General features: G+C 43.9%; 1 long non-coding RNA gene across 1 annotated transcript; it reads left to right on the top strand.

Moving 5' to 3' along the window:
* The first annotated feature begins 5,323 nt into the window (after positions 1-5,323).
* Positions 5,324-22,711, top strand: LOC119958364. Its single transcript, XR_005459017.1, has 5 exons — positions 5,324-5,609; positions 5,851-5,955; positions 11,828-11,932; positions 22,063-22,135; positions 22,597-22,711. It is a non-coding gene; the product is annotated as an uncharacterized LOC119958364 (long non-coding RNA).
* Positions 22,712-23,800: the final 1,089 nt, after the last annotated feature.

Here is a 23,800-nt window from a genome sequence, read left to right as displayed (position 1 = left end):
CTGTAGAAGGATAATTTTGACCAGAACTCGGTTTCTCTCCACAGATGCTGCCAGACCTGCTGGCCGGATCGTTGTAGGTGGGATACTCCTGGTCCTGCCGGCAGCACAACCCCACCTGCGGCTATCCTGGCGGCTTTGATGGGAATTCCTATTGACAGCGGCAGGAGCAGAGAATTCCACTGTCAACAAACCATGAACCGCCTGCTGCTGCTGGGTGGCCAGTGAATCCTGCCCACTTAGTTTATCCAGCATTTTCACCCAGCGAGGGCGAGATTCAGATCGTGACATCTTGCAAGATTCCATTATATTTTGCAAAACGTTTTGAGCGTTGCGAATCTCGTAAGAGACCTCTCTCAAGGTTGAACAGCCTGGTCGGGTGTGATGAGGCCATTAAATCGCACCCTAATGTATAAACTCAATATGAACAAATTCCTTTGCTATTTTTTCCCATGAAAGTTCTATTTGTTAAGTGAATTGCTGTTAAATTCATCTCAAGTTTAAATGAATTCCAAATTCATTTAATTGTTGCACTGCCTCACTAAATTTGATTTGTGAAGTGTTTTTGCAGGTGCTTTTGTACTGGTTTCAAACCCTTTTTCCATTTCCCCTGAAGAAATGTTACCCTGGCATGTTTACAAAGTTGTTCCACATTACAAAAGTCTCAGAGGAGGGCACGTTTCAAGCATTGAAAATATTCAAGTATCAAGTGTCCAAAGCTTTGACAAAGGGTCATCTGGACTCGAAACATAGAACATAGAACAGTACAGCACAGAACAGGCCCTTCGGCCCTCGATGTTGTGCCGAGCAATGATCACCCCACTCAAACCCACGTATCCACCCCATACCCGCAACCCAACAATCCCATTAACCTTACACTACGGGCAATTTAGCATGGCCAATCCACCTAACCCGCACATCTTTGGACTGAGCTCTTTTCTCTCCCTACAGATGCTGCCAGACCTGCTGAGATTTCCCAGCATTTTCTCTTCAGATTCCAGCATCCGCAGTAATTTGCTTTTAACTTGGATGGCAGGAAATCAGTTGTTCACAGGCTGACGGTGGGGTGGGACAGAACCTGGCACTGGGGAGGAGGGTGTTGGGTTGCGGATATCGTCAAACTGGTGAAGGGCCAGAGTTTATTTGAGAGGGGAGTGTGGTGGGGGTGGAGTGAGATGAGGTTTTCCAAAGCCAAATTCACCAGTTACTTCTTGCCCCAAGTGCTTTTCTGGACTGTTGTTCCTTGGATGGATACAGATCATTCTCCTTTGCAGATTGTTTCAACAAAGTGGGCTGCTCACCAATTCTGAGGGCCACCTGGATATCGCATCAGGTCATCAATCGATGACGGCATGTTCCTGTGAGGGAGAAGGGTAAGGGCAAATTTTGGGAACCTTAGGTAACGTGCGATATTGTGAGCCGAATCAAAAAAGAAAAGGGAAGCATTGTAAGCGCAAGTTGGCTAGGAACAGAAGAAGTCCATGAGGAATATAAGGAAAGTAGGAAGGAACTTAAGCAAGGAGTCAGGAAGGCTAAAAGGGGTCACAAAAAGTCATTGGCAAACAGGATTAAGGAAACTCCCACTGTTTTTTATACCCATATATAGAGCAATAGGGTAGCCCAGGGAAGGGGTTGGCCCATTCAAGTCAGGGGAGGGAATCTATGTGTGGAGCCAGAGGAAATGGACGAGGTACTGAATGAATATTTGGCATCAGTATTCACCAAAGAGAGCAACATGGTGGATGATGAGTCTGGGGAAGGGTGTGTAGATAGCCTGGGTCACATTGAGATCAATAAGGTGTTGAGCCTCTTGAAAAATATTAAGGTAGATAAGTCACCAGGACCTGATGGGATCTATCCCAGAATATTAAGGGAGGCAGGGGAAGAAATTGCTGGGGACTTGACGTGAGTCTTTGTATCCTCATTGGCTACAGGTGAGATCCCAGAGGATTGGAGAATAGCTAATGCTGTTCCTTTGTTTAAGAAGGGTAGCAAGGATAATCCAGGGAACTAAAGGCCGGTGGGCCTTACGTCAGTGGTAGGGAAATTATTGGAGAGGATTCTTCGAGACACAATTTACTCCCATTTGGAAGCAAGTGGAAGTATTAGCGAGAGGCAGCATGGTTTTGTGAAGAGGAGATTGTGTCTTACTAATTTGATCGAGTTTTTCGAGGAAGCGATGAAGATGATTGAAGGTAGTGCAGCGGATGTTGTCCAAATGTACTTCAGTAAGGCCTTTGACAAGGTTCCTAATGATAGACTGGTACAGAAGGTGAAATCACATGGGATCAGATGTGAACTGGCAAGATGGATACAGAACTGGCTCGGTCATAACAGCGAGAATAGAAGAGCTAATACTAAGCACAACTATCCACAATTACTTCTCACCCAGACTCCCAAGGTTGCAGTGTCACGTGGTGTAGTTGTACTGCCACCTGCTGGTTGGAGGTCTAACATATTAACATACGGAATTGCTTATGCATGTTATTACATCCCCTTTCCTTTAGATTTTGACAAAAAAAAATAGACATAATTTCAACCAATTATCATTTGATATGCACAATTCAGATTAATTACAATGACAGTTTCCACTACAGATTCAGTCTGTCAGGCTTCTTTCCATGTCTCTTTGACCTTCAAAGCTTTTGTTGATCCGCCGAATCTGCTTGACATTCCAGTGGCTCTGAAGATGCGTCAGTTGGAACTGCATTACTCTGGGCATCTTCAGGTTGTACACTTGATTCTTGATTAGGAGAGACAGAAGTTTTCACATCATCTGCTGATAGTGAAGTAACAGGTTGCTGAATTTTTAACAAAGTTCTTTTTTTTCCAGAAAATATTTTCTTAAGGCATTTATAATTTTAACAATTTTAACCATCAGGTTTCAACAAGAACAAAACAATATAACCAACACCACCCCACCACTGTCCCCCCCCCCCCCCCCCCCCCCCCCAACCACGTAACAAACCCCAGCCAACATGGTTTACACAAACAGGACCTCCTTCCCCAACCCTCTTTCCAATGGTTTTCCTGACCTTACTTGACTCCCTTCGCCTTTCTCTTCGCCTCCCCTATCGGGGCTCCCTCCCACTCCATGAGCTCCTTATAGATCTCTGAACCTTCCCCTCTCCTACTCCTGTTCTCGACATTACCTTATCCTGTAGCCCCCGGTGCGGCAGTTGAGGGAAGGTCAAAACCTACCTCCGCACAAAATCCCTCACTTGTAGATACCGAAATCCATTCCCCCTGGCAACTCAAACTCCTCCTCCAGCTCCTCCAACCTCGGGAAACCCCAAATCCCCAAATCTTTCGATCCACGGCCGCTGCCACCTCCGGAACCCTCCCATCCAGCCCCCCCTGGGCGAACGGATGGTTATCACATATCGGTGCCCACACCGACGCCCCCTTCAGTCCCATGTGCTATTGCCACTGCCCCCACACCCTTAGGGCTGCCACTACTACCGGGCGTGTAGTGTACCTGGCCGATGAGAATGATAGAGGTGCCGTTTACAATGCCCCCAAACTCGTGTCTTTACATGAGGCCGTTTCCACCCGCTCCCAAACCGACCCTTCCCCCACCACCCACTTCCTGACCATTGCTGTCTTCGTCACCCAATAATAATTTATAAAATGCGGAAGGGCTAGCACCCCCCCTCACCCCCCCCCCCCCCCCCCCCAATGACACTCCCGCTCCAGCAGCATCTTCTTCTCCCATGGGGTTTTACCTGCCCAAACAAATCCCGAGATCACTGAATTTACTGTTTTAAAAAACGCCTTGGGGTTTAAAATTGGAAGGCTCTGAAAGATGAACATAAACCTTGGAAGGACCACCATTTTCACTGTCTGCACTCGCCCTGCCAATGACAGCAGGAGCGCATCCCACCTCCAAAAATCCCCCCTCATCTGTCCCACCAGCCGACCTAAAATTCAGCTTGTGCAGCTGCTCCCATTCCTGTGCCACCTGGATACCCAAATATCGAAAGCTTCCTCCTACCACCTTGAATGGCATCTCCCCCAATCTCTTCTCCTGCCCTCCCACCTGAATCGCAAAGACCTCACTCCAACCCATATTCAATTTATACCCCGAAAACTGACCAAATTTCTCTAATATCTCCAAAATCCCCCCAGCGGGTCTGAAATGTATAGAAGTAAATGATCCGCGTAAAGCAAGACCCTGTGCTCCACCCCCCCCCCCATACTATCCCCTACCAGACCCCCAACGTTCTCAGTGCCATTGCCATCGACTCCAAAGCTAAGGCAAACAGCGGTGGGGAAAGTGGGCACTCCTGCCTCGTCCCCCAGCGCAGTCTAAAATAATCGGAACTCACCCAATTTGTCCACACACTCACCACCGGTGCCTGGCACAACAACCGGACCCAGTCCACAAATTCGTGCCCAAACCAAAACCGTCCCAGGGCCTCCATAGATCGGTTAGAGCAGCAGCTGGAAGCACCGAGGAGCACACAATTAACTGAAATTGTGATAGATAATAGCTACAGAGATGTGGTCACACCCAAGTTACAGGAAGGTGGATGGGTGACCGTCAGACGAGGTAGGCAGACGGTGCAGGGGTCCCCTATGGCTGTCCCCCTATCTCACAAGTATGCTGTTTTGGATACTGATGAGGGGGAAGGTCCATCCAGGGGACAGCATCATCAGTGGCCAGAGCGAGGGCATCACAACTAACCCTGTTGCACAGGCAGGGGATACAAAGTGCCGAAAAGCAATAGTGGCATGGGATTCAATAGTCAGGGGCACAGATAGGCGCTTCTGTGGCCGTGAAAGGGACTCCAGGATGGTAGTTTGCCTCCCTGGTGCCAGGGTCCTGGATGTCTCTGAGCGGGTACAAAGCATCCTAAAACGGGAGGGAAGTCAGACACCGGTCATTGTCCACATTGGCACGAATGACATAGGTAGAAAGAGTAGCGAGGTTCTGCAACGGCAATTTAGGGAGTTAGGTAGAAGATTAAAAATGGAATGGCAACAGAAGATTGGGCAGTTGGTCAGATTTGTGTTTTGCTTCCTCAATATTAATTGTAGAAGCTGGTTTTACTGTGTTTCAAAAACATTTAAAGAACTCCCAGACTCCCTGTGGTCTGGTATCTTTCGTTCCACTCAGAGGCACACACACACCATATCCTCCAAATATTCAGCTCATTCAGTTTGTCCATATTTTCTGATACCATCCAGTGTCAAAAAGCCAGTTCAAGCTAATGTCCAAGTTCCTTGTGAAGAATGGTTAGTTGGTAGAGAATGAATAGAGTTGAGGAAATGAATAAATGAATGTGATAAAATTAGGCACTAGGACCCTGAGGGCACAGTGGTCACAGACAGAACAAAGGAAAGCAGAAGTTTCATGGCTCGCGGGGGATGGTAACCTCGTGGTCAGAAGTTTGAAAAAGATGCTGGGGTTACAATGCAAAGTGACCAATTAGGATATAGGGCCAGGTCAGGAGGTGTATAGAATGACCAATGGGAAGCTTATATGTGAATCTTACTGTGATTTTGAATATATCAGCAGAAGCTTCTTTGTATTCTGTCTCTCTTTATTCTGGGCTCTCAGAAGACAGTGTGTGTGTCCTGAGGTCCTATGGATTGAGTCAGCCTTGCAAGTTAGTTATTATTAAATGATATGATACCTGCAAATCCATCTCAGATTTTATTGAATCTAGACTGACAGCAAATTAACCAGGAATCGACAGAGTGACCATTGAGCTAGACCCCAATGCAAATATATCCCTATAGTAGAGACAAAAATAGGAAAATACAAAACATTGAATGTTCTTCTTCCATGAACCTTTTCAATAGCCCGTGTATTATTTGAAATACTATTATTATCTCTTGATAAAGCAGCAAATCCATGTAAGAACGGAGGAAGCTGGAATGGAGAGAAATGTGAGTGTCAGGAAAACTACGATGGGCCATTATGTGAATGTTTAGCAGATATCATCGGAATTGGTGAGTTTACTTTGAGACTAATTTTACTTTTTGATGCTATTGTTTTGTGATTTTACTCCAGCTCCCTTGATATCTTTAGCTGATAAAAAGCTGTCTGTATCAGTTTTCACAATGCCCACCAACCCGCCCGCAGCAAGAAACTTCCAGATTTCTAATGTCCTTGACTGAAAAACTGCTTCCTGATTTTTCATCTGAATTTGAAGAAGATGCACCATTCAGGGTTGTCCACCAGAGGAGATAGATATTTATCCTTTGACTTCTTTTTGACATTACGAACACCTTGATTAAATCACCCCTCAATTTGGTTTACTCCAAAGGACAGAGGAGGGCTCACAGTTCTGGGAGCCCGTGCTCTCTCTCTTTGCATGGCCTCTACTTCATGCCCCGCCCCCTGGTGACATGGTGGGCATCCCCCAATGATGTCAATGCCCGCACCATGATGTCAAGCTCCACCCCCAATTATATCAAGCCCCCCCTCCCCATGGTGTCACTGCTCTTTAATTTATAACAACAACAAGCCTGAACTGTAATTGATAACTTTAAATGCACAATGCACAGACACCCAAAATCATATCTTAACTGCTGAAGTGCTTTTTAACTTATGACGACAACAAGCCTATATTGTAATTGATAAATTGAAATCCAAGCTTACCTGCTGTCAACATTACAATAGAGATCTGCGTGCCTTGAGGTGAGCAAACATGAACTGGCTGATAAGCAACAGGATGGAGAAATCAGCCGACGATATGACTACAGCACAACACAGACCAGAACAGGATGAGCCAGAAAAAGTCGAATGCAGGAGCAAATACTCCAATGAGGGCAACACGGTAGCACAGTGGATAGCACTGTGGCTTCACAGCGCCAGGGTCCCAGGTTCGATTCCCCGTTGGGTCACTGTCTGTGCGGAGTTTGCACGTTCTCCCCGTGTCTGCGTGGGTTTCCTCCGGGTGCTCCGGTTTCCTCCCACAGTCCAAAGACGTGCAGGTTAGGTGGATTGGCCGTGATAAATTGCCCTTAGTGACCAAAATGATTAGGAAGGGTTATTGGGTTACGGGGATGGGGTGGAAGTTCGGGCTTTAATGGATCGGTGCAGACTCGATGGGCCAGATGGCCTCCTTCTGCACTGTATGTTCTATGTTCTCCTTCCACTGAGGTATCGTCATTTTGAACCTCCATGACAAATCTTCTAACTAAGACTAACAATTAGAACCGTAGAATTTTTGCAGTGCAGAAGGAGGCCATTCAGCCCATCGTGTCTGCACCGACCCTCCAAAAGAGCATCCCAAGGAAGACAGAAGTTTGACTGTGCCAACAACACATCTCAGCTCTTTTCTCCAATCGGAATGTTCCTTTGCAAACTGGGCCGATAATGCTTATAGACAATTTACATTTTGAACGAACGCACACATCGCGTCAATATGACTTTTGGAAGCTGCATGACCAACAATATCTCTTTCAACATTTCTCCAATTAGAGTACTCATCGACAAATGATTGTTTCCCTTTACTAGGGTCAGGGAACCATTTACAAATATTTTTTTTAAAAAAAATTTCGATTACCCAATTATTTTTTCCAATTAAGGAATTAAGGAGTTCTTCGAGAAGGTGACCAAACAGGTGGATGAGAGTAAAGCAGTTGATGTGGTGTATATGGATTTCAGTAAAGCGTTTGATAAGGTTCCCCACGGTAGGCTATTGCAGAAAATACAGAGGCATGGGATTCAGGGTGATTTAGCAGTTTGGATCAGAAATTGGCTAGCTGATAGAAGGCAAAGAGTGGTGGTTGATGGGAAATGCTCTGACTGGTGTCCAGTTACTAGTGGTGTGCCACAAGGATCTGTTTTAGGGCCGTTGCTGTTTGTCATTTTTATAAATGACCTGGAGGAGGGCGTAGAAGGATGGGTGAGTAAATTTGCAGGTGACACTAAAGTCGGTGGAGTTGTGGACAGTGCAGAAGGATGTTACAAGTTACAGAGGGACATAGATAAGCAACAGAGCTGGGCTGACAGGTGGCAAATGGAGTTTAATGCAGAAAAGTGTGAGGTGATTCATTTTGGAAGGAATAACAGGAAGGCAGAGTACTGGGCTAATGGTAAGATTCTTAGTAGTGTGGACGAGCAGAGAGATCTCGGTGTCCATGTCCATAGATCCCTGAAAGTTGCCACCCAGGTTGAGAGGGTTGTTAAGAAGGCGTACGGTGTGTTAGCTTTTATTGGTAGAGGAATTGAGTTTCGGAGCCATGAGGTCATGTTGCAGTTGTACAAAACTCTGGTGCGGCCGCATTTGGAGTATCGTGTGCAGTTCTGGTCGCCACATTATAGGAAGGATGTGGAAGCATTGGAAAGGGTACAGAGGAGATTTACAAGAATGTTGCCTGGTATTGAGGGAAGATCATATGAGGAAAGGCTGAAGGACTTGAGGCTGTTTTCGTTAGAGAGAAGAAGGTTAAGAGGGGACTTAATTTAGGCATACAAGATGATCAGAGGATTAGATAGGGTGGACATCGAGAGCCTTTTTCCTCGGATGGTGAAGACCAGCACAAGGGGACATAGCTTTAAATTGAGGGGAGATAGATATAGGACAGATGTCAGAGGTAGGTTCTTTACTCAGAGAGTAGTAAGGGCGTGGAATGCCCTGCCTGCAACAGTAGTGGACTCGCCAACACTAAACGCATTCAAATGGTCATTAGATAGGCATATGGACGATAAGGGAATAATGTAGAGGGACTTTAGAAGGGTATCACGGGACGGTGCAACATCGTGGGCCGAAGGGCCTGTACTGCGCTGTAATGTTCTATGTAGTGATGGACAGTTCCGGCAGTTCTGTTCCTCCTCGCTGGAATGGCGTAAACCAGCCCGATTCAGCACTTCTAGCTTCATTAATTACACACGGGCTAGGGTTTAGTCGTCATGAAGGAGTCCAGAAAGGAGGGTCAAAATAAAGTTTATTTCTAAAGGAAAGCATTTGCAAGTAACAGTCCCAGTCCCTGTCGAGACCACTCTGCAGCCCGGCTCCTACTTGGACCAGCTTTTTTGGTTATGAATTTACAAGCCCGCCGAGTGACCTCCACCCTCAGCACAGGACCTCGTACTCCATGAGGCTCATGGAGAGATTAATAGGATCATCCTCGTGGGTTTCTTGGGGTTATAACATCCATCCTCCCCGTCCCCCGAGATTCCTCTGAAGAAGGGAGTGTAGGAGGAAGCCTTCTCTTTGCTTGTACCTTCAGTGGCTGCGAGGCTGGCTCGGTCGGGGTGTAGCTGTTGGGGAACAAAGCTTTTGTGATGACTGTCTGGGTTCATCATGACCCAGGTCGCTGGAGACCTGGGCCACCAATTCAGAGGTGAAGCCCACCACGTCTCGCATTTCAGTGTCGGGGACCCAGGAGTGACACTCCCAGGCCCCCATGTGCCGGGGCGATGTGGCTGGACGATGGTTCTTCTAGCGGGGCGTTCCCCCAACTCTGGTCTCTTCTCCTGAGGTGGTCAAAGTGTTTCTGTACCGTCCGCTCGCGCACCTTCAGGGCCAGTCCAAGGTTTTGGGCGTACACCACACCCCCGGTTACCTTGGCTCTGCCTCTGCTGTGCCTGATCACGTTGCACTCTTCTGCTAATATCAGAAAACGTGACCCTGAGGCGGGTGCGGAGTCTCCGGGCCGTCTGCTGGCGCTAGGCGGTTGCGGCGTGCAGCGTGGTCCGGTAGCTAAACAGAAATCGCTCTAACCTTATCCATGAAACCTGTGATCAGTTTTCTCATCCCTCTTTTGAATGTCTGCACCGCTCGCTCGGACAGTCCGTTTGAGGAAGGGTGATACGGGTCGTGAGGATGTGACGCACCCTGTTTATCTTCACAAAGTGTTTAAACTCGTCACTAGTGAAGTGGGTGCCGTTGTGTGAGACCAGTACCTTCAGAATGCCATGGGAGCTGAAGAAGAGCCGGAGCTTCTCTTGTTGCCTTCGACCCGGTGGACGACATCTGGTGGACTTCCAGCCACTTACAATGGGCAGCTATCACAAGTAAATACATGGACCCTTAAATGGTCTGGCAAAATCAGCATGTAGGCTCATGCAAGGCCGGTCTGGCCATTCCTATGGATGCAGCGGGGTGGCTGGGGGGAGCTTCTGCTGCTCCTGGCATGTGGTGCATTGTTGGGCCAGTCCTTCGATAGTGCCATCCAGGCCTGGCCACCACACATAGCTGCAGGCCAGCATCTTCATTTCCAACAGCCTTGAATGTCGGTTGTGCAGATCCTCAAGGATGGCGTGTCTGCCCTAATTCGGGACGACAATGCCAGTCCCCCACAGGAGGATCCTATCTTCCACACTGTGCTCCTGCATTGTGGCATCAATTATCCATAGGTCCTTGTGCAGCTTCCCTTGCTGCCTCCTGCTTAAGACGATGTGGTGAGTTTTTGCCAATAGAACACCACAAAATAGCTTCAACTTGAACAAAGCTATAAATTTATTAGCTGCTGTTTAAAGAATGCCCAGTTTTGACATCATTTACCGTTTGTCCTCCAGTAGTCAGGCTTCTTGAGACACTGTGTAGATTTTCTGATCCGTGTCACAGCTTGATTGTTTCTTTCAATCTTCTTATGGCTAATTTGTGTAATCTAACTGCTTCTAATTTGTAGAAATAAACTCCTGGTACCATGTGGTATTCTTTGTGTTGCTAAATTCAAGATGGTTGGTGTAATGTTCACAAAGACCACAAATTGTTTTAACTTGAAAAAAGCTATACATTTATTAACACTACTAATTTGGATTTGACATGCACTGCTAAATAATACAGTTGATAATTAACATATAATCTACACTCACCTACAACTAATCTTTACACTATTATAAACTATGATTTGCTCTCACTCACACTACCTTTCCTTCAGTCTGTACTCTAGCTCACCCCTTCACCTCTCTGCCCCTCACGGCTTAGCATCAATGTTTTATGTACTTGTGACTCTAGCTCCCTCTAGTGGCTGATCTAGACATTTAATTAACCCTTGCAGTTCTTACATTTATGATAATACCACAGTTTGCACTGGCAGAGTGGTGCAGCACTATGGCAGCTAGGCTATGTATGTTGCATTCACCTTGAGCTGATGTCGACTTGTGCATACCACTCTTTGTCAATTGGGTTCAAGCCAGCCTAATTTCCTGCTGGCATGATGCAAGATTGGAAGGTGTGGGGCGATTCCAGCAACCCGTTCTTTTAATGAACATTCATGGGATGCAAATGGTATTCACGCCACGAGGCAGTGGGGATACCAATCGGCCATTAAATTGCTATTGGAAGATTTGCAAACTATTTTAATGCCAGCGGGTTTCAACTTTTCAGCTCTCGCTGGATTCTCCATTCCCACCTGCCAACAAAAGGGGTGGGAGAATTCATCCTGCAGGTTCCACAAAATGGAGTTGCATGCTTCGAAAAAAAATGGAATGGCAACAGAAGATTGGGCAGTTGGTCAGATTTGTGTTTTGCTTCCTCAATATTAATTGTAGAAGCTGGTTTTACTGTGTTTCAAAAACATTTAAAGAACTCCCAGACTCCCTGTGGTCTGGTATCTTTCGTTCCACTCAGAGGCACACACACACCATATCCTCCAAATATTCAGCTCATTCAGTTTGTCCATATTTTCTGATACCATCCAGTGTCAAAAAGCCAGTTCAAGCTAATGTCCAAGTTCCTTGTGAAGAATGGTTAGTTGGTAGAGAATGAATAGAGTGACCATTGAGCTAGACCCCAATGCAAATATATCCCTATAGTAGAGACAAAAATAGGAAAATACAAAACATTGAATGTTCTTCTTCCATGAACCTTTTCAATAGCCCGTGTATTATTTGAAATACTATTATTATCTCTTGATAAAGCAGCAAATCCATGTAAGAACGGAGGAAGCTGGAATGGAGAGAAATGTGAGTGTCAGGAAAACTACAATGGGCCATTATGTGAATATTTAGCAGATATCATCGAAATTGGTGAGTTTACTTTGAGACTAATTTTACTTTTTGATGCTATTGTTTTGTGATTTTACTCCAGCTCCCTTGATATCTTTAGCTGATAAAAAGCTGTCTGTATCAGTTTTCACAATGCCCACCAACCCGCCCGCAGCAAGAAACTTCCAGATTTCTAATGTCCTTGACTGAAAAACTGCTTCCTGATTTTTCATCTGAATTTGAAGAAGATGCACCATTCAGGGTTGTCCACCAGAGGAGATAGATATTTATCCTTTGACTTCTTTTTGACATTACGAACACCTTGATTAAATCACCCCTCAATTTGGTTTACTCCAAAGGACAGAGGAGGGCTCACAGTTCTGGGAGCCCGTGCTCTCTCTCTTTGCATGGCCTCTACTTCATGCCCCGCCCCCTGGTGACATGGTGGGCATCCCCCAATGATGTCAATGCCCGCACCATGATGTCAAGCTCCACCCCCAATTATATCAAGCCCCCCCTCCCCATGGTGTCACTGCTCTTTAATTTATAACAACAACAAGCCTGAACTGTAATTGATAACTTTAAATGCACAATGCACAGACACCCAAAATCATATCTTAACTGCTGAAGTGCTTTTTAACTTATGACGACAACAAGCCTATATTGTAATTGATAAATTGAAATCCAAGCTTACCTGCTGTCAACATTACAATAGAGATCTGCGTGCCTTGAGGTGAGCAAACATGAACTGGCTGATAAGCAACAGGATGGAGAAATCAGCCGATGATATGACTACAGCACAACACAGACCAGAACAGGATGAGCCAGAAAAAGTCGAATGCAGGAGCAAATACTCCAATGAGGGCAACACGGTAGCACAGTGGATAGCACTGTGGCTTCACAGCGCCAGGGTCCCAGGTTCGATTCCCCGTTGGGTCACTGTCTGTGCGGAGTTTGCACGTTCTCCCCGTGTCTGCGTGGGTTTCCTCCGGGTGCTCCGGTTTCCTCCCACAGTCCAAAGACGTGCAGGTTAGGTGGATTGGCCGTGATAAATTGCCCTTAGTGACCAAAATGATTAGGAAGGGTTATTGGGTTACGGGGATGGGGTGGAAGTTCGGGCTTTAATGGATCGGTGCAGACTCGATGGGCCAGATGGCCTCCTTCTGCACTGTATGTTCTATGTTCTCCTTCCACTGAGGTATCGTCATTTTGAACCTCCATGACAAATTTTCTAACTAAGACTAACAATTAGAACCGTAGAATTTTTGCAGTGCAGAAGGAGGCCATTCAGCCCATCGTGTCTGCACCGACCCTCCAAAAGAGCATCCCAAGGAAGACAGAAGTTTGACTGTGCCAACAACACATCTCAGCTCTTTTCTCCAATCGGAATGTTCCTTTGCAAACTGGGCCGATAATGCTTATAGACAATTTACATTTTGAACGAACGCACACATCGCGTCAATATGACTTTTGGAAGTTGCATGACCAACAATATCTCTTTCAACATTTCTCCAATTAGAGTACTCATCGACAAATGATTGTTTCCCTTTACTAGGGTCAGGGAACCATTTACAAATATTTTTTTTAAAAAAAATTTCGATTACCCAATTATTTTTTCCAATTAAGGGGCAATTTAGCGTGGCCAATCCACCTACTCTGCACATTTTTGGGTTGTGGGGGCGAAACCCACGCAGACACGGGGAGAATGTACAAACTCCACACAGACAGTGACCCAGAGCCGAGATCGAACCTGGGACCTCAGCGCCGTGAGGCGGTTGTGCTAACCACTAGGCCACCGTGCATCATTTACAAATATAACAGTAGATTGCCTTAGAGGTTGCTGAAAAAAAATCAACCAATTTCTCCTTTCCATCATGCCATTTTGTTTTGCCCTCAGAAACTGGGACTCATGGAGACGTCTAACCTGCTTTCAGCCTCGAACCTCAATCTCTCTTCTCAGATTTTCTATGTTACCTATGTTCTCTGGTCTATTTATAACAAAATATTCAATCATACCCAGTAGAGCAGATTTTGGCTATAGGGCAATGTCTTCAGGATAGTTTTCTTCCCTCACTTCAGATGCAGAACAATGAGCTTGAGCAATTTCTTGTAGCCCCATTCCCATTTCAAAGTCCACTTCTTCTTGTTCAAGGTTTTCAGGTGATTTATTGTCTCCGGAAATCGGCAGGACGAAGTCATCAGGCAAGTCACCAAAACTTTGGTGGATGTTGTTGTTGCAGTTTGGGCACTGCTCCATACTTCAAAGTTTTTGCCTCACTTCATCCTCGTGCCTCGCCTTCAACTTTCTGTGTTTTTGACGGCCAAATTCAGAGGTATAGAATCTGTTGGTAGAGTTGGCCCTGATGGGAGTTATCTACAGACCCCCGAGTAGTAGTCAGGATGTGCAGAAAATAAATCAGGAGATAGAAAAGGCATAAAAGAAAGGCAATATGACAATAATCATGGGGGACTTCAATAGGCAGGTGGACTGGGAAAATCAAGTTGGTAGTGGATCCCAAGAAAAGGAATTGGTGGACTGTCTAAGAGATGTTTTTTTGGAGCAGCTTGTGGTAGAGCCTTGGGAACAGACAATTCTGGGTTTGGTAATGTGAAATGAGGCAGACTTGATTAGGGATCTTAACGTGAAGGAACCCTTAGGGAGCAGTGACCACAATATGATAGAATTTACCCTTCAGTTTGAGAGGGAGAAGCTGCAATCAGATGTAACGTGATTACAATTACAAAGGCATGATGGAGGAACTGGCCAGAGTTCATTAGAAGGGGAGTCTAGTAGGGAAGACAGTGGAACAGCAATGGCAGGAGGTTTTGGTGGTTATTCAGGAGGCACAATGGAAATTCATACCAAGGAGAAGGAAATAAGGGGAAGATGAGGCATCCATGGCTGATGAGGGAAGTCAAGGACAGCATAAAAGCAAAAGAAAAAGCATACAAAGTGGCGAGGATTAGTGGGAAGCCAGAAGATTGGGAAGCCTTTAAAAGCAAGCAGAGAATAACTAAAAAAGCAATAAGGGGTGGGGGGGGGGGGGGGGGGGGGGGAAGATGAATTGTGAGTGTAAGCTAGCTAGCAATATAAAAGAAGATAGCAAGATTTTTTTTCAATATATAAAAGGTAGGAGAGAGGCAAGAATAGACATTGGACCACTGGAAAATGAGGCTGGAGAAGTAGTAATAAAAAATAAAGAAATGGCAGAGGAACTGAATAGTTACTTTGCATCAGTCTTCACAGTGGAAGACACCAGTGGATTACCAGAACTTCAGGAGAACCAGGGGGCAGAGGTGAGTGCAGTGGCCATCACTAAGGAGAAGGTTCTGAGGAAACTGAAAGGTCTGAAGGTGGATAAATCACCTGGACCAGATGGACTACACTCCAGGATTCTAAAGGAGATAGCTGAGGAAATTGTGGAGGCATTAGTGGTGATCTTTCAGGAATCACAGGAGGCAGGAAGGATCCCAGAGGACTAGAAGGTGGCTAATGTAACACCACAGTTTAAGAAGGGAGGGAGGCAGAAGGCAGGAAATTATAGACTGGTTCGCCTGACTTCGGTCATTGGTAAGATTTTAGAGTCTGTTATTAAAGATGAGATTGTGGAGTACTTGGAAGTGCAAGGTAAAATAGGACTGAGACAGCACGGATTTGTCAAGGGGAGGTCATGTCTGACAAATCCATTCCCGTACATAGTTTTTTTGTAGAAAAAAAGTAGTTTATAAAAGTTAAGTGAATCAGACAAAATTCAAGGTGTTCTTCTAAACTAACTCATCCATGGTGGCACAGTGGTTAGCACTGCTACCTCACAGCGCCAGGGACCTGGGTTCAATTCCAGCCTTGATGACTGTCGGTTGGAGTTTGCACATTCTCCCTGTGTCTGCGTGGATTTCCTCCGGGTGCTCCGGTTTCCTCCCACAGTCCAAAGATGTGCAATCTAGGTGGACAGGCCATGATAAATTGCCTCATAGTCACCAGGGATGTCCAGGTGACATCACAGGTGACATGTCCAGGATGCATAGGGTGAATTCAACCTCTTCTTGCACCAGGATGGGCATGATTCAGTTCAAGCTGGTGCACAGGGTACATATGACCCAGGCGAGGATGAGTGGGTTCTTCCAGGGGTGGTCAATGAGTGCGAGAAGTGTGGGTGAGGGCTGGTGATTCATGCACACATGTTCTAGGGTTGTGAGAAATTGGAGAGTTACTGGGAAGCAGTGTTTGGGACGTTATCTAAGGTTGTGGGGGTGGAGGTCAGGCCGGAGCCAATGGTGGCGATCTTTGGGATATCGGACATGCCGGAGTTGCTGGAGAGGAAGGGGAAGGGGGCCGGTGTTGTGGCCTTTGCTTCTCTCATTAAAAAGTAATGTTGACAGCACGTCCAACATCTGTATATGTGCAGTTAAATGTGGGAATTATGCTGTTGCTATCTGAGTTAAATGTGGAAATTAGGATGTTGCTATCTGAGTTAAATGTGGAAATTAGGATGTTGCTATCTGAGTTAAATGTGGGTATTAGGATGTTGCTATCTGAGTTGAATGTGGAAATTAGGATGTTGCTATCTGAGTTAAATGTGGGAATTAGGATGTTGCTATCTGAGTTAAATGTGGAAATTATGCTGTTGCTATCTGAGTTAAGTGTGGGAATCAGGATGTTGCTATCTGAGTTAAATGTGGGAATTAGGATGTTGCTATCTGAGTTAAATGTGGGAATTAGGATGTTGCTATCTGAGTTAAATGTGGGAATCAGGATGTTGCTATCTGAGTTAAATGTGGGAATTAGGATGTTGCTATCTGAGTTAAATGTGGGAATTAGGATGTTGCTATCTGAGTTAAATGTGGAAATTAGGATGTTGCTATCTGAGTTAAATGTGGGTATCAGGATGTTGCTATCTGAGTTAAATGTGGGAATTAGGATGTTGCTATCTGAGTTAAATGTGGGAATTAGGATGTTGCTATCTGAGTTAAATGTGGGAATTAGGATGTTGCTGAGTTAAATGTGGGAATTATGCTGTTGCTATCTGAGTTAAATGTGGGAATAAGGATGTTGCTATCTGAGTTAAATGTGGGAATTAGGATGTTGCTATCTGAGTTAAATGTGGGAATTAGGATGTTGTTATCTGAGTTAAATGTGGGAATTAGGATGTTGCTATCTGAGTTAAATGTGGGAATCAGGATGTTGCTATCTGAGTTAAATGTGGGAATCAGGATGTTGCTATCTGAGTTAAATGTGGGAATTAGGATGTTGCTATCTGAGTTAAATGTGGGAATTAGGATGTTGCTAACTGAGTTAAATGTGGGAATTAGGATGTTGCTATCTGAGTTAAATGTGGGAATTAGGTGTTGCTATCTGAGTTAAATGTGGGAATTAGGATGTTGCTATTTGTTAAATGTGGGAATTATACTGTTGCTATCTGAGTTAAATGTGGGAATTAGGGTGTTGCTGTCTGAGTTAAATGTGGGAATTATGCTGTTGCTATCTGAGTTAAATGTGGGAATTAGGATGTTGCTATTTGTTAAATGTGGGAATTATACTGTTGCTACCTGAGTTAAATGTGGGAATTAGGGTGTTGCTATCTGAGTTAAATGTGGGAATTAGGGTGTTGCTATCTGAGTTAAATGTGGAAATTAGGATGTTGCTATCTGAGTTAAATGTGGGAATTAGGATGTTGCTATCTGAGTTAAATGTGGGAATTAGGATGTTGCTATCTGAGTTAAATGTGGGAATTAGGATGTTGCTATCTGAGTTAAATGTGGGAATTAGGATGTTGTTATCTGAGTTAAATGTGGGAATTAGGATGTTGCTATCTGAGTTAAATGTGGGAATTAGGATGTTGCTATCTGAGTTAAATGTGGGAATTATGCTGTTGCTATCTGAGTTAAATCTGAGAATTAGGATGTTGCTATCTGAGTTAAATGTGGGAATTAGGATGCTGCTATCTGAGTTAAATGTGGAAATTAGGATTTTGCTATCTGAGTTAAATGTGGAAATTATGCTGTTGCTATCTGAGTTAAATGTGGGAATCAGGATGTTGCTATCTGAGTTAAATGTGGGAATTAGGATGTTGCTATCTGAGTTAAATGTGGGAATTAGGATGTTGCTATCTGAGTTAAATGTGGAAATTAGGATGTTGCTATCTGAGTTAAATGTGGGAATTAGGATGTTGCTATCTGAGTTGCCCAACTCCTGCACAAGTTTTGCTTCAACATTATCTTGTGAAGTGACTGGGCATTCAAGCAATCGCAGGCAAATGTGAGATGTTTACATGATAGATCCCCACTGAAATTACCAAATATATTAGGGCTTGTTATTCGACTGCAAGTACATTTCACTGGCTTGTTATGTCTTAATAATACCATCTGTGATACTGAAATTTAACTTGAACAAGACTCTCATTTCTTAAGATTTTAATTAGTGTTGGATATTTTAAAACAAAAAGCTAAAATGAACTTTCTTTTAACTTTTTCTTCCTGCCGCTTTTATCTCTCTCTCTTTCCATCCCTTTATTTCACTTTCTGTACATGACTTTCCATTGAATTAAATATTTGTGACTTGCTTACCTTGATTTGGACTTTGTGGACAAAACATTCCCAGGAAAGGGAAGCAGATTTGGGTGCAGGCAGGGTGTTGGAATATTCCTCTTCCAGGTGTATCTGAGTGGGATTGTAGACAAGAAGGGTGCCCCCTTGTTTGAAAAAACAATTAAATTGGAAAAAATTAATTAGAAAGCCAATTTAGAGGCATTTTAAGCCTCAATTCTGGATTTAACAGGCAGGGTGCCTATTGCCCAACCTGTCAGAATAGAAACAAGAAACCAAACCAGCAAAAACAATCGTAAGAAAATGGACCCAGAGGTAGGATCTGATCAGTTTTCTCATTTCCTTCACTATTTATTCCTTCAATTTGTATTTGGACAGCTACTATTCAGCCATCCACACCTCATTCTGTACCAGCCTCCCCGAACAGGCGCCAGAATGGGGTGACTAGGGGCTTTTCACAGTAACTTCATTTGAAGCCGACTTGTGACAATAAGCGATTTTCATTCATTTCACCTGGAAAGATGTTTTGTCTCTTTATTGTACACATTACCATTTACTTGGCTTTTGTTCCATAAAACCTTTTGGCATCAACTGTCCTGCCCTGCAACCTATCGGGCACCTTCCCTTTTGTTCTTTATCCCCTTCCACCCTTGCACTTTCTCGGAACCTATTACATTTCTATCTTTCAGGCGGCATGGTGGAGTAGTGGTTAGCACTGCTGCCTCACGGTGCTGAGGACCTGGGTTCCAGTGGAGTTTGCACATTCTCCCCATGTCTGTGTGCAGGGTAGGTGATTTCCCCTGAATTGGAAAAAAAGAATTGGGTATTTTAATTTAAAAAAAAACATTTCTATATTTCCTCATTTCTGATAACAGGTCACCAATCTGAAATTTTGGGTCACATTTCCGCTAACGAGGCAGGTAGCGCAAGTCAGACAATTTCACAACTCAACAGATCCATCTCAGTATAAAGTGTCACAAGTGGCATGGTATTTGATATGGGGGGATGGTGGGATAGAGTAAGGTTCACCACCCCACAAAACAAATTGGAGGTGGCCACAGAGATAGCCGAGTAGTCACTGGTTAAAAGGCCCACATGGGCAAAATGGGATTTCAACCCAGTTTTTGGATAATAGTTCAGGCTTGCTATCCCTCACCCGTCACATTCCATCACCCCAATCACAGTGCCTTCCCTGCTGACTCATGCAAAAAACCACCCCATGGCCCCATTAGGGGAGACAGTGCTGTTGTTACTGGACTAGTAATCCAGAGGCTCAGGGTAATTCTCTGGGCACACAGGTTCGAATCCCACCACGGCAGATGATAAAATTTGAATTCAATAAAAATCTGGAATTAAAAGTCTAATGACTTCCGTGGAACCATTGTCAATTGTGATAAAAACCCATCTGGTTCACTCATGCCCTTTAGGGAAGGAAATCTGCCATCCTTACCTGGTCTGGCCTACATGTGACTCCAGATCGACAGCAATGTGGTTGATTCTTAAATGTGCTCTGAAATGGCCGAGCAAACCATTCAGTTCAAGGGCAATTAGGAATGGGCAACAAATGCTGGGCCAGCCAGTGTCGCCCACATCCCATCAAAGAAAAAATAAATGAATGAAGCCCAGATGTCAACTCAATGCCAATTAATTCCTGCCACACCCCACCAAAGACCCCCCATATCCTCCATGGCTACTCGAGGTCTTTTCATGCATGTTCACCCAGTATACATAATGTGCAGTACAAATTAACACTTCAGTAACGTGTGTGAAACTGCTTGACAAACCCCCATTCATAATTTATTTTCAATTTTAAAAACTGGTGCTGCTGCACCCTCTAAAAATGTTAATGAAAGACCATTATAGCATTAATAACTAAAGCCGTGGGTGGCACCGTGGGACAGTGGTTAGCACTGCGGCCTCCTGGCACGAAGGATCCTGTCTCCTGTCACTGTCTGTGTGGAGTTTGCACATTCTCCCCGTGTATGCATGGTTCTCACAACCACAATCCAAAGATTTGCAGGATAGGTGGATTGGCCACGCTAAATTGCCCCTTAATTAGAATTTGTTTTTAAAGAAAAAAAATTAATACATAAGCTAGGAGCACTTGACACCTCATAACCTTGTGTATAAAAACACTGAGACATTGACAAAAGAGGTCACAGAAATGCATATTATAACCTCATATAGCTCTCAATTAAATATAGTCAACCCTTCTCTCCAATTTTATAAACAGTGTTAATCCATATATAAGTCTGGACTCTAACCCAATCATGCGTAATGAGTGAACCAGAAACTAGTCTGCGTCTTTTCAAATTGCAGGGTTCATTAGATTCCTACCTCCACAATAAAGATAGTCAAGCCAAGAGTGCAGGGTTTAAGCTCACTACATGCAACCTTATTTCATACCAGTGAAAATTGGAGGCACCAGTCTGGAATCTGGGTACTCCCATCATTCTTAAATGGCTCCATATTCTTCCAACTCTGGAAATCTGGCCATTTAGTTTGGTTTCATTCCATAGATTCTGCCTGATCATTTAATATTCTATCATGTTATGTTTTTACTTCAAATTTCCAGCATCCGTAGTATTTTGTATCTGCAACATTTATAAAACCTTGAACTGAAATATCTAAAACAGAACGCTATACTGTGTCTGTCTTTTTCTCTCTTTCTACCTGCCAGCTCCTTTTTTGTTGGGTGGAGAATTGTGTGCAATTGGTCACATATAACTTGCCTTAGCCAGCTGCTCCTCATTCCAGAGTCTCCTGTGAAACCAGCGTCCAGTAATGTGTGTACCCTGAGGAATATAATTTAATACCAGAATCACTTCTAGCTTCTTCTCTTCTGAATTAAACACAAGATTACTGACCCAGTTTCCATAGGTCTGAGGGAGGAGGATGGTTACATCAGTATACCAGTTCTGTTCACCCTGAACAGGATGAATCATAGACTGCAACACGGAGACAGGCTCTTCGGCCCAAACTGGTCCATGGCAACCAAAAAGCCGATCTAAGCTGACCCCATTTGCCTACATTTGGTGCAATAGGATCATAGAATGTACGGCACAGACACAGGCCCTTCGGCATGATGGTGGTAACAAAGTACAGATAGTATTCCAAAATTGAAAAGTCAAAATTCAGTTGCTAACCTAATAGTTGCTTTGACAGAGGCCTTGCGGTTGATGTTCTACTGAGATACTACAAATGAAACACATGAGCATATTTGATTAAGATCGCACATCCACTATTTTAACAAGCGGGATGAATGGATCTCATTGCCAATCTTACATAACATGGTAACAGTTCAATGCTCTTTATATTTTGTTACCCTGTTTATGGTAGTTTATAATAAACCAGCCAACAGTTCTGGTGGCATAAAGGAACCCATGGTACTATTAAAAGAGCTGTCGGTTCTCATTGATGTCCAGGTCAATGTTCCTTCCTGAATCAACATTAACAGATTTGGTCATTTATTACTTATTTGTGCAAACTTAACATGACTCATGTTTCCTACATTGCAACACTTGGAAAGTATTTCATTTGCTATGATTTACTTTGAGACACTCAGAATGTGAAATGTGTCATATTTTATTCTTTATTGGTTTAATGGCTCCTTTATGTTTGTAATGCAGATCCAATAAATGAAGGAGAATCGTACACTATAGATGTGACGCCAGGACTAGAATCTGTCTTTTAACTGAAGAGGTTTGTGGTTAAACCATTATTTTGGTGAGGATAAAATAATAGGCTGGTTAAAATACCCCGGCCACACTGATGCAAGTGATCTCAGATTGGCCTCCGCTAATAACCCTTTCAGAAGAGGACAGGTTATAAAAACAACACAAAATTATTGGCTTTTTTCAAAAAAGTCAGAGCACGTGCGATAATGCAACCCAAACTGTTCCGTCAACAATCAGACAGTCCATGGTGTCTCCTTAGCTGTGCCAGAGGACACAGTGATGGAGGGTGATGTAAAGAACACAGTCTGCTCCCATTATCACTGGAACCACATGGAGAGTTCCCATCATACAGGATAACATGGCCATTCCCAATGTTAAACTTGAAAATAAAAATGGGACTGGAAAATTGTGACAACAGGAAGTGAAGTTGTAAATAGGAAATGCATGCTTTTACAAGACTTTAATATAATGCTGATTGATTTTCAGTGGTGATGCAAAAAGAGTCCAGACCAAATATCGTCTTCAGGTGAATTGTACTTCGAGGGTGAGGGTTAATGGACCAGAGCAAATGGATGTAATAAAATATTCGCTTTAAAGATGTACGTTCTGTCCTTTTCTTATTGCCGTTATCAATTCCTATGTCCACATTTATACTGGAACTGCTCAAATAACACCTCAGTCTTTAATAATGTCCTCCTGTCCATCCATGAGATGGTCTTCACCTGTACCATTGGGCAATGATAACCAGAGTGAGGCAGGAATGGACAGCAGATAAGGCCGGAGATTGCAAAAATACTAAAATACAAAGTTTAAGGTTCTATATCTGAATGCACACAAACATTTGAAATGAATGAATTGTTAGCACAAATTAATATGTATGATCAGAGAGACATCATGGAGACATGGCTGAAAGGCAACCAAGGCTGCGACCTCAAGGCTATTTGACAATTTGGAAAGACAGAAATCTAGGAAAAGGTGGTGGGGTAGCACTGTTAATTAAGGTAACATTAGTACAGTAATGAGAGATAAGAAGTAGGAAAAGTAAGAGGTCACTTGCGGGAGTAGTTTATAGGCCCCCAACAGTAACACCACTGTTGGAAAGAGTATACAGGAAGAAGAAATGGGGCCTAAGAAAGTTGTCCAATAATCATGGGTGGCTTTAATCCTGATGTAAATTGGAGAAATCAGATTAGCAACGATAAACTGGAAAATCAGTTCACAGAGTGCATCTGGGACAATTACTTTCAATATTATATTCCAGTGCCAACCAAGGAGCAGGTTATTCCAGACCTGGTAATGTGCAATAAACTAAACAATAACCTCATGGTAAAGAAGCCTCTTGGTGACAGCTATCATAACATGTTTGAATTTTCCATTCAATTTGAAGGTGAGAAGAATGGGTCTAAGCCTTGTGTGTAAATCCTGAATAAGGGTGTGAAGATAACATTGGCTGAATGAAATGAAAAAAGAGGTTGAAATGTAAGATAGCAGAGATGCAACAGTAAACATTTGAGGAGATATTTAATAACTCTCAGCAAAGATTCATCCCAGTGAGAAAGAAAGACTCTTTGAGGAAAATGCACCATCCACGGATAAATAAGGAAGTTAAGGACAGTATCAAACTGAAAGAAACATTGTACAATTCTGAAAAGGTTAGTGGCAGGTCAGAGGTTTGGGCAGATTTTAAAAC

Source organism: Scyliorhinus canicula, chromosome 29 (assembly GCF_902713615.1).
Source record: "Scyliorhinus canicula chromosome 29, sScyCan1.1, whole genome shotgun sequence".
Classification (NCBI taxonomy): Eukaryota; Metazoa; Chordata; class Chondrichthyes; order Carcharhiniformes; family Scyliorhinidae; genus Scyliorhinus; species Scyliorhinus canicula.
This window is presented reverse-complemented; position numbering and strand designations above follow the sequence as displayed.